Below are 8,049 nucleotides of genomic sequence, written 5' to 3' on the forward strand. Positions count from 1 at the left end.
AAATCATTTCCTCTCCAATGTTCATTAAGGTTGAAGAGTTTAAATTTTGTACATCGTCAGTGTATAATAGACTATAACCGAAATTCTAGAGATATACCTTAACTAAACTAGGGTCCTATTACCCCTCTGAATTCATTTTTATATAATTTTGTACACCTTTTGACTTATGTGGCACACTCCGTGACTTCACACAGTTGAACCCCGTGGAAGATATTTGGATGTAACGTAAACCAAAAAGATGTAAAACATTACAAAAAAAATGGATTCAGAGAGATAATAGGACATTAGTTTAATTAATGTGTATCTCTAAAAATTCAATTATATATAGTCTAGAGGGCTACTGATACCTTTTCCTTTTTTTATAGTTATTAACTATGAGATTTTAGTGTAACAATGATTGTGTATGTCTTACAAATGTCCATGTGTGCTTGAATTCATATGAAAAACAAAGATGTACTATTTTTTAGATGATGAAAAATAATTACTATATTTTAGATGTTAAAAGTTTACAAGTAGGAAGAAAAGGTAAAATGTAGTTGCTACAACTACTTATAATGACTGAAATTTGTTGTTTTACTTTAAGATTTAAACAACTAAATGACTATTAACAAAGAGGAATTTGATCGTGATAAGTATAACAATTGAATTAATTGTAGTCACAAAATAATACGTAACGATCGAATATGTAATTTGGTCGGTAACCTTTAATGATAGATTTTTTAACGATCGACGATGATCAATTTTTATTCGATCGTAGATTAGGGTAGAAGATTAATTGATAGTTAAGCATTCTCTCATTTCTCTTCAGATAGGGCTTGGTGGTCATACTTTGACCTGCCTTTTTATTAGTAGTATTAGCGTTATTGTTGTAGTAATTTATTGCTCTTCAATTTTGATTTTCATTGTTATTTTTTGTGCTCTGATTATTGCATTATTTTGCTTTCGCTACTGTACTTTCTCCTATTTATTGTGTAACACTCCCAATTTCACATCGATTAGTTGTTGTTATTGCACTCATATTAGTATCCCTTTTTTTAGATTGTTTGGCATACCTTATTTTAGTGAAGGGTCTATAAAAAACAATTTATTTATCTCTACGAAAAACGAATAATGTGTTCATACATTTTAACTTCTCCAAACTCCACTTCATATTAAATACACTAAATATATTATTGTTGACCTTTTGTCCACCTTTAATAATAATAAAAGAAGTCGATAAAAATGCACTAAATGGATAATCCAATCTCGAGGCATGATGGCAATAGATTAATGACATGATTAGGAGATATTATAATAAACACCTCAAAATCAAATATTGTAATTTATACATTGATTTCATGAAATAACAAGTATAATCTTTGTCCAACAATAGTTGTCCACATCTCTTAAAAAATAATAAATAATTAAGGGTAATATTATTATATTATCCTTTGACTTTATTAAATTCAATGCTTTTAAAAATGTGTTAGATGATAGTATTTAATAACAAAGGTAAATAGATACAAAAAGTGAATTATCTCTTGATTTTTTAAATTTGACAAGTATTATAAGACAACCATTTTAATATAATAGACAATTATTATTGAACAAATAAATATTATAGACCAATTATTTATAATAAAAATGACATATAAAAAGAAACAAAAATATATTAAAAGAGAAAAAGTAGCCTTTTTCGACTTCCGTCACTTTCCTATTTGGTGGCCACTTGTTTACTGTTATCTTTTGGCAACCCCTTAACTATTAGACTAAATCTACAACTTATTTCAAGAGGTCAATACTTATATATATATATATATTAATAAAAAAATTAACTTCTATAACAATGTAATTTCCAGACGAAGGGGTTGCTTGACACCTCTTGATCAAGGGTGGGTCCGCCCATGGAGCACGGGCCCCACAATTTATGTCGCAGAGAATTTGATTAACTAATATTCACCTACGGTTACAATTTGGTTTTGAACACCCCTAACTAGGTCTAACTCAACTCCAAAAGCTAGTTTATGAGGAGAGGATCGAAATTCATATATGCAGACCACTAGTTCATTTCTCAACCAATGTGAAAACTTTACCTACTCTAATAGAATTACACTAGATATGTTGTTGTTGGCGTGTTGGTCACTATTAATAAATAAATAAATAAAAAGTTAACAAAAAATGCACTAAATGGATCCAATCTAGAGGCATGAACTAGGGTTTAGAATCCACCATTGAACAAATAAATATATTCATCCTACATGACATCCTACATGACAATCTTGTATCATACGTGGTGTCCTACATGTATTATGACATGTAAGACATGTATGTTTACTTCTGTATATCTAAAGTTGGAGGACATAATTACCAGTTGAAGCCAAGTTAAATCTCACGTTCATATATTATACTCTTTTTTTTCGTCGTCATTTTATATCTTTTGTTTCATGTCTTTGTTTTCATTTTGGGCTGGATCTATAATCTATTTTAAATGTGCTTTTTCTATTTCTAGGTCTCATCAGAAAATTAGTATACTAATGGAATATATTTTTTAGTTCAGCCATTGTTATTTCTAGCACCCATTCATTATTTTTAAAAATTAATTTTCTTGAACTTCAACCACTTTACCCCAACTATATCAATTATAGACAGGTATATTATATTATAAAAGTTGATGTGTCCGTTGTCAATAAATGTATTTTTCTACTCAATTAAATCATTTGTCAATACTCGACTACATGTTCTGACAAAATTTTGGGACCATAGAGTAATTGGTTTTGGTGTACCTACCACACATTTTACTCTCCACATGATTCACATGTGCGATTACCTGAATATATGGTCGTTGTTAGCCTTTTGACAATACTCAATAAATGTTCTCTTTATTTCTCTCGTCTCAAATTATCTATCGTGATTTCTAAGATAAATTGTCTCAAATTATTGTTATTTTAGAAATTCAAGATAATTAACTAATTATTTTCTATTTATCCCTATAGTAATAATTGTTCTTGACGATTACAATCTACAAATATGAAACACCTCAATTTATGTGTATTCTATTATATGAACACCTTTATAGTTAAAGTAATAAATGAAAGAATTGAGACTTAATCCTAAGTTTGAATATTATGAAGTATGAGACTTGGTATATTAGTTGGTATCAAGACATAGGAAATTAATTATAAATTTTAGTGGGTTTTTGAGTCAAGGTGAGATATATAATGATATGGGTGTCTATAGATTTGTGTGCTTATGAATGTTGTATACTTGATAAATTGGAAACGTTTGGAGGCATTGAGAAAATAAAAAATATTGGGAAATTAGCTTGCTCGACTTCCGTTCTTCGGTTGAGGTAGGTTATCATGATTTATTCTATGTGATGAGAGACTCTCAATAGTGATTGATAGTTATTGAGTGATATTGTGAAATTTTCTATGTACTTGGTTGATGTGGTTTGAATAATTCATGTGTTGTTTGTGATTAGTATGTAATCCCAAGACCGCAAAATCTATAATCTTGAACTTGTTCTATTAAAGTAATTCCTTGAATAAAGAAGACTTGGTGAAATATTGTAATGAAGTGGAAAGTGATGAAAATAATGATGAATATATTTGGATCGGGTGCCACGAGCCAACATGATATATTTGAATCGAGTGCCACGAGCCGGCACGATATTATTGGATTGAGTGTCACGTTCCAATACGGTAACAGTAAAAGAAAACATATTAAAGTAGCTTAATGTACTCAATCTCAAAGAACCCAATTTCCAAAAGAGTGCTGTGGAGGCATGCGTCCTTATGTGTGTTCTTGATATTGTTGATTGATTACGTACTTGTTGCATTACCGTTGTCACTTGTTCAAGTTGTTTATTGTTTGTCACCTGCTAAGTGCTATAGTTGATTTCATGTTCTCACTTTATGCATATTTGTTTCTATTTTGGGTCGGCCGATGGTATCTACTCAGTACATGTTTTTGTACTGACCCCTACTTATGTTTCCTTTGTTTTCCCTTTGTGGAGTGCAACAAGCATACCAACAACTTTGACTCGCCCTTAGCTCTAGCCAGTCACCAGCACATCAAATTTCAGGGTGAGCTATTCCTTCTAGCTCGTGTTGAATTCTCTCGGTCATGGCATGATGTCCTTAGTTTTCGAACACAGACTATTCTATTTATTTATTCTGTTGTCTTTAATACGCTTAGACTTGATATTTTGAGAGTAGATGTCATTGATGTGATGACGTTCAGGTTTTGAAAAATCGATATGTAACTGACTATAGAGGATTTTTATTACTTACTTTATTAAGGTTTGAGCTTCCGAATTATGGTTGTATTTCGTAAGTTGAACAGTTAATATAAATTGGGGTTAGATTCATTTGTTCACTCACCTAGGAGGTTAAGTGTGGATGCCACTCACGACTCGTTTTGGATCGTGATATAGATAAAAAAATTTAAAAATTGAATATTGATATGATATTGACATAATGATTTAAATATAATTAAAAATATCTAGTAAAATAATTTTAAAATCATTCCACAAATTAAATAATCACTACATACAAAAAAATCATCACAACAATTAAAAAATATATTTGTAAATATGCATATATGACAGTGATATTTTGGTCAAGAAAAAATAATAATTTTCTGCTTCAGATTTTTCTTAGAAGCAGAAACTTCCAACCCAAATAAAAACATTTATGAGCTAGTTTGATATTTTTATAAAGGTACGAAACAGTGCCTCTGCAATTCAATGAATTAGGGTTTTGCAAAATTTTCCTTTTTTGTTTTTGTCTTTGTTTCCATATTTGATCGAATCCATTAGAATCGGATGGGCCCGTTTTGATTTTAAAATGACATTTTGGTCACAGTGGCAGTGCAGTGACCGATGTTAGAAGAGGGAGAGACAAGTTGAAGAAGTATCGGGAAGCGATTAAATATGATGTGACACATCTTGATCTTAATTATTAATGATATGACTTTAGATGATAAATTACAGTTACAAATAAAATATAAGGAAACATGATTTTATTGATAAATAGTGGTGTATTTTTCAAACTTGAATGATTTGGACTTGATTTCTATAATATATCTGAGGGCCGTTAGTGGCCTCGAACTTGGATGATTTGGACTTGATTTTCATAATTTGAGCGTCTTTAGTGACATAATTCTCGAATTAAGATGATTTGATTTTGATTTCTTTATAAATATTTCATGAATTTGGAATATTTGAGATGCCACTTAAAGAGAATATAATATTATTTATATAGGCATGAACTAGGGTTTAGAGTTGAGCAGCCTTCAAGAATCCTAATTGAAATTGAATACTCAAACTGAAGACATCCTGTAGAGTCCACAAAATTTCAGTATCTACGACTATCTCTATTAATTTGTATTTAATATTAACTTTTTAAAAATAATTTGTAGAATAAATAATTAATGCTAAAGATAAAAATGAAAAAAATAATTATTTTTCTAACTACGTTAAAAATGAATAATTTACCAACACGTGAAAAAATAGTGTTTTATTGAGGGGCTAAAAAGAGATCTTTTTGTTCAGTCACTTACCAAATAGGTGACCACTTGTTATTTTATTTATTTATTTTTGGCATAATACATAAACATGACTTTTTTAACTTAGTTTCAATTGATAACTATGACTTTTAATTTTTTGTGTGCATAAATAGACATTTAAATTTGTATAAAATTGAACAAATAGACACATTCATCCTACATGGCAATTTTGTATCATATGTGTGTGTACTTATTCAATTTTATACAAATTTAAGATTCTACTTGTGCATATCCAAAGTTGAAAGGCATAATTACAAACTGACATCAAGTTAAATGTCATGTTTATATATTATGTTTTTTTTTTGGTCTTTTTATCTCTTTTGTTTCATGTCTTTTGTTTTTATTTTGGACTGGATCTATGATCTACTTGAATTGTGCTTTTTCTGTTTCTAGCTCTCATCAGAAAATTAGTATACTGATGGAATATTTTTTTTAGTTCAGCCATTGTTACTTCTAGCTCCCATTCATTATTTTTGAAAAAATAATTTTCTTCAACTTCAACCACTTTACCCCAACTACCATCAATTATAAGCAGGTATATTATAAAAAATGATACGTGTCAGTTGTCAATAAGGGGTAGTTTGGTTACTGGTTAAAATTATGCAGGTATTAGTTATGCAGGGTTTATTTATGTAGAGTTTAGTTATGAAGATATTAGTTATGCAGGGTTTAATTATGTGGGTATTAGTTATGTGAGTATTAGTTATGTGCGTATTACTAATTAGTTATGTAAAGATTACATCACATGAATTATTAACTATATATTCAATATTGATTTTAATATAAATTAATATATATTATTTACAAATAAAATAAGTAAGCAAATAGTGAGAGAAGTCCCAAAATAGTCTCTCATCTTTGGGTTAAGACTCAAAGTCATCCTTGAATTTTCACATGGATCACTAATAGTCCCTCATGTTTGCAATACTGTTGCACTTTTGGTCTCCCCTAAACTTTTGCCAATTTTTTAACATTAATTTTGTTCATAATTTTTCTTATTCTCCCTTTAAAAAAAAAAAAAAAAAGAACTTTCTCTATACATACCTAGGAATTATGTTTTTTTTTTCTCTTTTTTTTTTTAATATTTAAAGCTTATAAGAATAAAATACTTAATATATTTCAAGTACATTATACAATCTTATTTTATATAATGTAAATTTCTATCAATATGATGCATGTGTTGTTTGTACATTTTTAGTATACCAAATTAATAAATTATATATAAATTCATGTTCTAAATAAAAAATTAATACATGATAATTAAATATGTGGATATATTTAGTAATATATAATGCGAATATATAATTAGCATATGCGCTATCAAAATTATACATTCCTATTTATAATATTAATAAATATTTATATTTTGATTTTAAATAAAAACAAATAAAAAGTTGTTTGTATAAAAAAAAGTAAGAAACAAAAATAGTTGGGAAAATAGAATAGTTGTGTAAAGTTTTCAATAAAAAAAGATTTAAAAATAAATTAATAGGGATAAATGTGTAATTTATCTTTTTAATACATGTATAACTAATACCCACATAACTTATTCCACCTTCTATCCTGCATAACTTATACATAAATTCCCTCATAAGTTATGTAGGTATTAATTATGTAGGATTACAAAAAACACAATCAAACACCGTATAAAATTAATACATGAATAACTTTTATACAATATTTATAAGAACTTATCAACCAAACATAGTATAAGTCATGTTGACTTTACAACCTAATAAAAAACTTTTATCAAACATAGTAAAACTAATATAATGTTTTATACATGAATAACATGCCGTCTTATACCGTAACCAAACAGCCCTAAATGTATTATTGATCACATGTTCTGATGTTCAACAGGATTTTATTCAAAAAATTTGGGACCATAGAGTAATTGGCTTTTAGTGTACATACCACATGCACATTCTATTCTCCACATAACACATGTGCGATTACCTGAATATATTGTCGTTGTTTGCCTTTTTGCCACATATTATATATAAATAAAAATGCACTAAATGGATCTTATCTAGAGGCATGTATGCTATATATTAGTGACATGATTTTTTGAAGATATCATAGCAAAAAACTTCAAATCAAATAATGGACTCTAAGGCAATTACAAAGATTAACATTCTTTCCAAGGATATCATAAGGTCCTTCCCCACTTCAAATCATGATAATAATGTTGATCACCCCAAAAATTAGAAATTATCTTTCTTTGATCAAATTGCTCTCCAAATGCACGTCCGTTGCGTTCTTTTCTATCCAATCAAATATTCCACCTTTCCTAAAATTTCCATTATACATGAACAACTTGAACAATCATTGTCTAAGCTTTTAACTCATGTTTATCCAGCATCAGGTAGATTTGCATCTAATGGTCAATCAATCAATTGTCATGATGAAGGTGTTTTGTATATAAAGGCAAAAGTTGATTCTCAATTTTGTGATTTCCTCAACGATGCACAAAATGATTGCCCGAAAATCAATCATAGAGTT

The sequence above is a fragment of the Solanum stenotomum genome, chromosome 9, assembly GCF_019186545.1.
Source record: "Solanum stenotomum isolate F172 chromosome 9, ASM1918654v1, whole genome shotgun sequence".
Lineage (NCBI taxonomy): Eukaryota > Viridiplantae > Streptophyta > Magnoliopsida > Solanales > Solanaceae > Solanum > Solanum stenotomum.